Genomic DNA, 10,790 nt, shown 5'->3' with positions numbered 1-10,790 from the left:
AAGTAGTCAGGAGGAGCAAAGTTTGGAAGACCAGGTTAGTAATCTTCAGTGAACAGATAGGCTTCGACTTAATACTCCCCGCCACTGAAGATTTTACAGCGGCAAAGGACAGGATGAAAACTTCTCTAGAAAGATTACCAGGAATATTAAGGATTCAAGTGAGAAAAGAATGGAAAAGAAATTAATAGGTTACGGTATTTGTGCAAGAAATTAGGAAACTTAGAACTAAGTGGCATTAGAACAGTGGTCTGCAAGCTTTTCTATAAAAGGCCAAACATTAGTATTTTAGGCACTTTCATAATTATTCTTCTGTTATAATAAAGCAACCACAAAGATACTTGAAGGAATAAGCATGATTGTATTACAATAAAACTTATTTATGGATATTGAGATTTTAGGTGTTATGAAATACTGATTTTTTTCAACCATTTCAACATTTTTTTTTTTTTTTAAATCTCCAGAAGTGTTGGAAGAGTTTACAGGCCATAGTTTGGCTTACACCTGCTTTAAAGGTACGTTCTTGAGGTAGAATGAACAGTGTTTAGTTGGGAAAAGTAAGTGACCCTATAATCTAGCCTCCAATCTAAAAATACTTCTAGAACTGAAAGGGGGCACTCTACACCTGGAGAACAGGATTAAAATTAGATTGTCCCAGGCAAATCTGAGTGAGTAGTCATCCTGAGGTTAATGGTTAAAAGCCAAAACTGCTTGAGGACTTGGTAACAGGAAACAGGACGGAAATAGGATGATTGGGAAGAAACTGGTTTTGGGGAGAAGATGGATGCTTGTAGCAGTAGCAGGTGTCACACAGTTGGGATGACATCAGCAATAGGAAGAAATTACCTCAGATTTCATAGCGGGCCACTACTTATGTTATTCACCAGTGGGTCACTATTCCCTGAAACAGTAACTGACAAGGAGCTTGGGACTACCATGATTGGTAAGAGTTTATCTAGCTTTTGGCAGTGTTTATGCAGGACTGTGGCATGCATTGCTGGACATTTAGCCTCTCTGGTCTCTTCCCAACAAATGTCAGTAGCCACCTCTGGCATTGGGGCACTAAAAAAACAACCCTCTTCCCACCCCACACACTCCCTAGAAAGATGATGCTAGCTGAGTGGTTAAACCAGTTGGTTTAAACCAATCAGGATTTACTTTGGAGGTCAATCATATATGTGTAGATTTCTTTTCCCTGATGGTTTGGAGAGAAGAGAGGAATTGAGCAGCACTGAAGTTCTGTTGTCAAGAAAGAAGGGTGGGGAATGTTGGGTAGTTGTCTGCCAGGGGAGTAAAAAGTTAAAAAAACATTTTTTTAATATCCTTGATAACATAAATATCTCAACTCCACACTTGAAACTCTCCCCCCCCCCCAACCTTTTTTTTTTCCCCCCCAGTTCTCTGAGCAACTTATTTTGAGCCTCCTGAACTGGTTTTTAAGGGAGTTCTCACCCTAGCCCGCAGCAGGTAACAAATTCTCCCAGTAAGAATATCCTACTCCTGCTTTGAATACTGTAATTTTCTCACTGATGGCTTGCTCTGTCTTTCCCTTCTTCATTCCACATGAAGGTACTAGTTCTGTATACTGAATTCCTTTACTTAGGTACCCTGTCTTCAGTGGTGCTCAGATATTTAAAGGAAACCACTTAGAAATCTCAGCTGGCAGTCAAAGGTCTCCGTAAATCCACAAATGGCTTCCCTGTCTTCCCCTTCTGCAGCAAACCTAATCTATTTTACACATAACTTTTATTACATTGATGTGTTTCCCTTTATAATATCTAGTCCTGTTTTCCCATTTGCTAAATTTATTCCCCACTTCAAGACTTTACTCTCTTTCTCAGTAAGAGTGCCCTTCATTTTCCTTTCCAACCATCCAAATTCTATTATCTTTCATTTACTTCTCTAATTCTGCCTCTGTCCCAGGCCTGTGACTGTATCAGCTCACATTGATCTCTGAATATCTACAAATTCCTTGCCTATACCATTCATTTTATTTTATGTTCTTTTTGACTGTTCTGTTCTTGAAACTCTCCTTTGGATCCCTAAATGTCTCCTTCTGCCTCTGTAGATGTTTCTTTTCTAAATCTTTTCTACCTTTCTTTTCTTCCTTATATTCATCTCTACCTTGCCCAGAGGTCATCTACTAGCATCTCTTGTTATCTATGTTCTTTTCTTCTCTCCTTACTCTTTTTTCTTGACATTTTATCTACTTATTGATTTACTTGTCTTCTCTATGGAGTGTGTACCTCTTCAGCCCTGACCTTTCTCTGGGAGATAATAGTACCAACCACCAAATATTTCCATTTCTTTTTCCACACACAGAGTAGACTTGCATTTCCCTACTCTTTTGAACTCAGTGTGGCCAGTGCAATGTTGATTAGAAGTGGCCTGTGTCACTTACAAGTAAAAGCTTTAAGAATGCATAATTTCTCATACGCTCTTTCCTTTTAGTGCAGTGAAGGGATGTTTTAGTTATCTGGTGCTGCATAGCAAACCACCCCAAATCTCGATGACTTAAAACAGTAACCGTTTTTACTATTGCTCATGGTTTTGTGGATTGAATGGGCTCATGAGCATTTGTCTGATCTTGTTTGGGATCTCTTGTGGTTCTAGCCAGGTATTTTCTGGGGCTGGAGTACTGAGGAGCTTGCATGGGATGCTAGAATGGCCAAGCCTTTCTTCTTTACATTGTTATCCCAGGGCCTTCACTTCACATGGCTTCTCCAGCAAAGTAGCCTGATTTCTTCATGGTGCTTCAGGAGTCTCAGAAGTGTAAAAGCTTCCAGGTCTTGTAAAACTTAGGCATAGAGATAAAACATTCTGTTGGTTAAAGCATTCACAGGGGCAGCTCCGTTTCAAAGGGTGGAGAAAACAAACTCCACCTCTTGATGGAGACTGGGGAGAAGAGTGACAAAGAATTTGTGGCCTTCTTTAATTTGTCACCCTAACAATGTTTCAGATGGGGGCTGCTTCTATCAGTGAGGGGCCTAGAGTCAGGAGAAAGTGGAAAAGAGCCCTCAGCTAACATACGCAGTAGTATAAATGAGAAATACATCTCTGCTTTTCTAAACCACTGAGATTTTCATAGTTGTTTGCTAGCAAACAAACGTAATCTACACTAATACAAAAATTGATACTGGAAGTAGGGTGCTGCTGCAGCAAAAACCTAATATATGTGACCTATCCATATACATATATGTTACAAATATTAGTGGTTGGTCATTAGGCAGCATCCAGCTCTGACCTGCTTATGAATCTCTCAGCAAATCTAGCTCAGAAATTTGTGCTCAATAAATATTTCTTAAATAAGGGAGCCCATCTCTTGTAATTCTGTTCTATTTCTTCATTTTAGGGGAAAACACTTCTACATCAGATGTTTCCTGAAGTATGGATTGGGTGCCACTATCATAACTCTCAATACTCTATTCCAGGCCGCTAGCAAGTTTCCTGATGTGTAAGTTTGGTGTGTGCAGCCCACTTCTCCCTTTCCCCTTTCCCAGGCCTCCCACAGAATGTGTGCTTTCTGCTCTGCTACTTCAGAATATCATAAGTTTCACAGGGGCCTGCCTATGCCAGGGTATGTTTGGGGTGAGCTTAACAAGATAGGCCCTTTGGGGGAAGGGGAGCTTCAATTTTGGGAGCTAAGTTCATTGCTAGGGAGTGACAAAACCTTTTGTTTGAACTTCAATTCACAAGATCATGAAAGTTCAGTGTGGGACAGTAATTATAGATTTCATAGGAAGTTGGTACAGATTATTTTGGGCTATGACTTAGAAGAACACAATTTAATACCTAAACTTTTCATTTCTCCCTGGAAAATTGGTACTGGGGAGGGTCATAATCAAACTGAACACATCTTTTTTGATCTTAATTTTTAGAGAATATTTTGATGTTATTGTTTGACATTCTTTTAGAACTTCTGTTAATGTTGAAAAAGGTAAGGGGACATAATTTGAGATGGACTAGAATAGGTTATCAGTTATAGCCTTGGGCACAGAACAGCATTAGAGTTGATTTAGGGATATGCTATTGTGTCCTGTTCAGGGTGTTCTGGGAACAAAATCTACACTTTACCAGTGACCCCAGGAGACCTCAAAAGAGAGGTGAACATTGTATTTGGAGAAATGACCTTATGAAGGTGGGAACAGCACTGCCCTGATGCTGACTTTTTATCCAAGGAGGATAACCATATCCCAAGTGGATTTCAGTGGGTAAGCTGAAGGGGTTAAGGCAATGGTCTCCATAGAGTTTGCTGACATACCCCCTAAATACTAATTTTTAAGTTGACTTGTAAAATTTTTTTTTGTCCCAAGTTTAGTTGCAAAAGATGTAATTTCTGGATAAAGTAAACACGAATACTTTAAAATAAAAAGTGTTGAAGTACACTTAATGAAATTCCATAGAAATCAAATACTCACCATCATCCATTTTTACAGAAATTTACATTATTTTTTTTCTCTTTGAGTTTGTATTTTCATTTTACTTCCCCACAAAAATTTAAAAAATGTATTTTATGTCCAAATATATTTTATTGCTTACCTTATCATTCTTTTCTGCAATAAAAATTTGTTCATAATTTAAATAATTTTCTATTACCAAAAGCTTCTGTCAACAATTTCTTTTGGATTGAATTATAATTACAATTATTAGTAAGTAAGTGATCATAACTACATTATAAATTATACATCATTACTAAAGAGAACTAAAATTTTATTGGAAATATGTCTCTCTGTGAAATGGTCGTAGGTCCCTCCTCCCCTACCGCCATCAACCATTAGTTCATGAATGTAATTTTTGTTAGGAGACAGAATAGGAAATGACAGAAAAAAATGGTATTTTTTTTGGTATAAAACTATTAGGTATAGGGCTTACCAAAAATGATTAAATAATTATTTTTAAATGCATTATTTATAATAGAAAACTATCTAAATCTACATAAAAGACAGGGTTGGATAACGAGGTGAAAGGGTTAACAAGTGACAATGACATCGGTGGGATAATGATTTTATTTTTTTTAATTTTTTTTTTTTAAGATTTTTATTTATTTATTTGACAGGCAGAGATTACAAGTAGGCTGAGAGGCAGGCAGAGAGAGAGAAGGAGGAAGCAGGCTCCCTGCCGAGCAGAGAGCCCGATGCGGGACTCTATCCCAGGACCCTGGGACCACGACCCGAGCCGAAGGCAGAGGCTTTAACCCACTGAGCCACCCAGGCGCCTCTATTTTCTCAAGAAAATACAAAACATTGACTTATCTCTGATATATGTTTCTTTTACATGTAATATTGATCTGTTGATGGAAATTTGGAATTTTTAAACATCTTTTTCCTTGAAATCATCTGAAATATGTAACTGAGACATAGAATGAGCCTTCACATCAAATTCTTTCTCATTACTGAGCAGGTGTGTCGTGTAGTTGACTGGTATTTTACCAGAATGTTTTCCACAAATCATCCATACTTGAATTCGCAGATAGATATATGAAATCTTGCTGTGAGTTTGTTACCCAGTTGAAGTAGGGCTCAACCTCCTTCAGTATTTCTCTTGACTATCTCAACAGTTTTCTTTGGCATTATCGAGGAATGGAAGAGGAAATGGCAGTGGACAAAAATTATAACTCCTGCCATCCCACACTACAATATAGATAAAACTTAGAACACCACAGGGGAGTCTGGGTGGCTTAGTTGGTTGAGTGTCTGATTCCTGGTTTCAGCTCCAATTATGATCTCAGGGTCATGAGATCAAGCCCTGCATCAGATTCAGTGTGGAGTCTATTTGGGATTCTCTGCCTTTCCCTATGCCCTGTGCATGCTCTTTGTCTGTCAAATAAATAAATAAGTAAAATCTTAAAAACAAACAAACAAACAAACAAAAACTCAGAACACCCCAAAACAGACCAAAATACCCAATTCTAGCACCATACTTCTCTCTTAACAGAATATGTATAAGATAAGGAAAATCAGGAAATCTTCCTGTAGGTTTATCCTGCCTCAATTAAATTAAATATTGACATAGATATTAGAAGTCAATATAATGTTTTATCTTTTATTTAAATCTTTAAAAAGTTTTAAAAAATCTTTTGTGTGGTGAATCAGAGGCTTTTTGTGCATGGAAACATTTGCCATGGTAAGATCTGGGATGAGTGAGAGGATGCTTGTTTTTTATAAGTGGGAAAAGAATGGTCTTTAAAGGGAGTTGGAAAAACAGAATTATTGTGACATTTCAACCTCAGTCACATTTTAGGCAGCTCAGTTTTAAGAAAGAGTAGGTAAAAGTTGGATAAATGGAATTGATTTCCTAAAAATTATCTGTGTTGTCCTTGGAAGTACTTGTAGAATCCTATGGTAGACTGACTCCAGTTTGGAGACTACTAAGGTTAAGACAATAAAATTATAAAATTATGTGGGCAATGTGGTATAGTTGCAGGGGTTTCTATTAATGCTCTTAGCCTCTTGGTTATCTTGGTGTCTTCCCCATTGGTAAGATGCTGGATGTTGAGAAACTAGGTGAGAAAGCTCAGCTCCTTGCCAGCCTCACTCTTGTGAGGTTGCCATCAGGAATCAGGCCTTCTGCTCTGTTTCTTTATATTGCAGATTTTACAGGAGCAAGTCTTTGAAATGGGTGGAGGGGAGAGTTTCTATTGTCCTGCTCTGTGACTCAGTGATATGTATGCCTGGGTCCCAGAGTTCAGTGTTGGGAGGCCCATTGATGCTGCTTGTTCCCAGCATCAGCTTTATCAATAAGAGTGATAGTTCTCAGTTGTTTACTCTTGTCTGTTTTTCGGTTGGCTCACAACTTGGTAGGAAGAGGGGTATGGTTTATTGTGTCCCCTAAGTACTTTCCATCCTTAACAGTGTTCTATTAACGCAATAAATATGTACTGTGAATTTTTTAAGTTCTTTTAGCTGTGAAGTTATAGTCAATCCTGCTTGCTATTTTTCTAATAACATTTTGTATCTTATAGATTTGTGCATAGTAATAAGTGTAGCATAACATTTTAAAGTGTTATTTTGTGAGAGACTATCACCAGGCAATATGTAAAACATCAGAGGAGTTAAGTTCAGGAGAAAAAGAATCGCTCTGTAGCCTTGAACAGTTCTTTAAGACATACTATCTCCTGAGTTTCACAGAAGGTGAATGAATACATTAAGGGGTTGACTAAGGAAATCAGGCTTGCCATTCTGTTTCTTCTCCTGTAATTTACCTGGCTTCCTAAGCCTTTGTTTTAACATTCATAAAACAGTGATACAAAGTATGGCCATGATATAAGAAAACAAGATCATAAGGAAAATAAGGAAGTGATAACTAATAGAAGCTCTGGGCATAAAGATCTATAATATTTCAAGGAAATTATCCTTTATAAAGGGATACAAGCCTAAATTCTCTAAGCATTTGGGTCTCTAGAAAATGAGCTGTGTTCTAGATTGCAAAAAAAAAAAAAAAAAAATCAGAAGCTGAAAAGCTTTAGTTTAACACAAAATAAACTTCTTGAACTCTCTACAATAAATTGATATGGGTAATTCAAATACTGTCATACACTAGCAGAAACTTTTGTTGTGGTTATTGAAAGGAAGTTTTCCAGCAGAATGCTGATTTTTAAGAGCAAACAGGTTCAGGAATTTCTTTTTAAAGATTACTTATTTTTTGAGAGAGAGAGAGAATGCCAGCACACAAGCATGAGTGGAAGGGAGGGGCAGAGGGAGAAGCAGACTTCTCTGAGCAGAGAGCCTGATGCAGGACTCGATCCCAGGATCCTGGGATCATGACCTGGGCTGAAGGCAGACATTTAACCAGCTGAGCCACCCAGGAGCCCTGGGTGCAGGAATTTCTGACAGGAGCCAAAAGATCACAATTTTGATTCTTTTTTTCCTCTTCCCTCAAACATCTAATTTAAATTCAAATCCTATTGACTCGGTCTCCAAAATATTATCCAAAACCTGATCAATCACTTCTCTCATCAGGTCTATTGCTACTATCCTAGGACAAGCTATTAGTCCAAGTTGGACTTGGACTGTGACAACAGCCTCTTTTTGTCCACTCTTGCCTTCTTAGAGTTCATTCTTTGTCATTCTCCATTTAACAAATATAAATCAGATTCTATTACTTCCCTACTTAACTTCACAATGTCTTTCTTTTGCATTAGAATAAAACTCAAACTCCTTATCATGGCCTATATTATCTATTCTATACCTACCCTCTGGTTGCTTTCATATCATATTTTTTGCTCATTATGCTCCAGCCATACTGATTTTCTTTTTTTTTTTTTTTTAAGATTTTATTTATTTATTTGACAGACAGAGATCATAAGTAGGCAGAGAGAGAGAGGAAGGGAAGCAGGCTCCCTGCTGAGCAGAGAGCCCCATGCGGGGCTTGATCCCAGGACCCTGGGATCATGACCCGAGCCGAAGACAGAGGCTTTAACCCACTGAGCCACCCAGGTGCCCCAGCCATACTGATTTTCTATCTTGTTTGAATATTCCAAGCTCATTCCCATCTTAGAGATTTTGCATTTATTCTTCCATAGGACTAGAATCCTCTGCCCCCAGATTTTCTAATGCCCAACTAAGAATAGTCTCATCACTTAAGACTCTCCTCAAATGAGACTAAGAATAGTCTCATCACTTAAGACTCTCCTCAAGTTCACCCCTCAGAGAAGCCTTAACCTGATCATATATCTAAGGAGTGTTCACTCCTTTTCCCTCAACTTTAATCTTTTCTAATCCTGCTTAATTTTCCTTACAGCATTTAGCACTACCTAAAATCATCTTATTTTTACATGTTTATTATCTTTCCCTCTGCTAATCCCCAGTAGAATGCGATTCTATGATGTAGAGCTTGTCTATCCTATTTCCTGCAATATTGTCATAGCTTAGAATGAAGGTTGCCATTTGGTGGGAGTTACTAAATTTGCTGCATGAATGAATGAATCAAGGTCCAGATGTAAGCAGGAAAGTCCTTCCAAAAGGCCTTTGCTGTAGTAATTTGCCATAGTTTAGACTTGTGGCCCTTCATTTTGAATGCTCAGACATCTGCTTTTGTCAGCACCTGGAGGTTTTTTCCTCTAGGGCAGAACTTAAATTAACCAGGATACAGGATTGACATATAAAATCCTGATGCCAATTTGTTAGTTTTCAGTGAGCAATATGACTGTCATATGGATCCAGTCTTGCACTGGTATAACCTGTTGAGGATTCTCTGCCTATGGGCTAACACATATAAAACAGGAAATTAAAGCAGAAACTTTTTGGGAAAACATGGAATATAAGAAAGGGGATTAGATGGTTTATATAGTTAAAGATATCCATTTATTTTTTATTTATAGATATCTGTGTTTTGTGTTCTGTGCTAGGTACCAAAGAATGAGGTACCAAATATTATTCCTAATAATATCAAGTATCCTTAATGGATTTCCAGTCTAGTTGGCAAGGTGGGCAATAAATGGACGGTTACGAATAAATGTCAAAACTACTCTTTTTAGGTTAGTTCCAGGGTGATATGGGAGTACTTAGAAGGGAAACTGAGCCTTGGGAGACTGAGGTGAGTTTCCCAGGAAGTGGAGTATTTTAGCTGAGCTCTGAGGAGTTAGCCAGGCAGAACAAGAATGGCATGGGGGATGGGCACTGCTGGCAGAAGCTGCAGCCTAAGCAAAGGTCTTAGAACCTGGAGAAAACAGAGCTTTCTAAAAATTCCCAAGTAGTTTACTGTCGCTGGAGTAGAGTTTGAGGTTGAAGTAGGGTGGAGTGAGAAGGCTGGTGATAAGACCCATGGACTTAGGTTTGGACTTTATCCTGAAAAGGAATAAAAGGGAGCCACATTAAAGTTTGTGTTTTGGTGAAGAGGTGGAATTCATCTCTCACATTGCTGGGGTACAGCCAATACTTTGTATTTCTTTTTTCTACATAATTTTCCACGTACATCTAGATAAAATCCACACTCCTTTTCCTTGCACAAATGACCCTTCCTCTGGTCACCATCAGCCCAATACCTGCTGCTTTCCATTGTGCATTCTGTGCTCCAGCTCGCCAAACTTCTGTTTCCAGATTTACTCTCCAATCTTTAATTATGCTTTTGTAGCCTCCATTGCTGCTAGTCCCCTCACACACCCCACTTCCAAAAAGTTAACTGGATTATTCTTCTAAACTGCAAAAGCAATACATGTTCTTTGCAACAAGCCAAACAAGACTGAAATGTGCAAAGAAAAAATTAAAATGTTCTTTCCTCTCACCACCAAACACATAACACTATACAGTGTGCTTAAAATATTTTTATGCTCTAAAAGCTCAACTATATTTAATATATGCTCTAAAATATTTTTAAAGATTTATTTATTAATTTTAGAGTGAGAGAGTGCGTGCAAGTGAGCACGCTCACGCAGATGTGTGTGAGCGGAGTCCGGTGGCAGAGGGAGAGAATCCTTAAGCTGACTTCCTGCTGAGTGCAGAGGCAGATGTGGGACTCTCCTGACCCATGTAGTCATGACCTGAACCAAAACCAAGAGTTTGATGCTCAACCAACTGAGTCACTCAGGTGCCCAGTGCTATAAAGTATTTTTTTTATATAAAGTATTTTTAATTAAAATAGACCTATGCTATCAAATGTGTACAGTTCTGGCCCCCACCCCACAGAAAGTATGGACATCATTCCAGTATGTGCTAGATGCCAGGTCCTATGCTTTATCTCATTTACTCCACAACTACAATATGAGATAGGAACTAGTATCTTTGGTGGGTAGATGAGGAACCGAGATGTGATTATTTTGTCCTCAGTTGCACAGCTTCTGATTGTGGGAGCAGCAA

General features: G+C 38.3%; 1 long non-coding RNA gene across 1 annotated transcript; it reads left to right on the top strand.

Annotated features, from left to right (window-relative positions):
• The first annotated feature begins 455 nt into the window (after window positions 1-455).
• On the top strand, window positions 456-4,135 carry LOC309862934. Its single transcript, XR_014310798.1, has 3 exons — window positions 456-512; window positions 3,350-3,451; window positions 4,042-4,135. It is a non-coding gene; the product is annotated as an uncharacterized lncRNA (long non-coding RNA).
• The last annotated feature ends 6,655 nt before the right edge of the window (window positions 4,136-10,790 follow it).

The sequence above is a fragment of the Mustela nivalis genome (genome assembly GCF_964662115.1).
Source record: "Mustela nivalis genome assembly, chromosome: 4".
Classification (NCBI taxonomy): domain Eukaryota; kingdom Metazoa; phylum Chordata; class Mammalia; order Carnivora; family Mustelidae; genus Mustela; species Mustela nivalis.
Note: the sequence above shows the minus strand (reverse complement) of the source record. Positions and strands in the feature narration are given on the sequence as shown.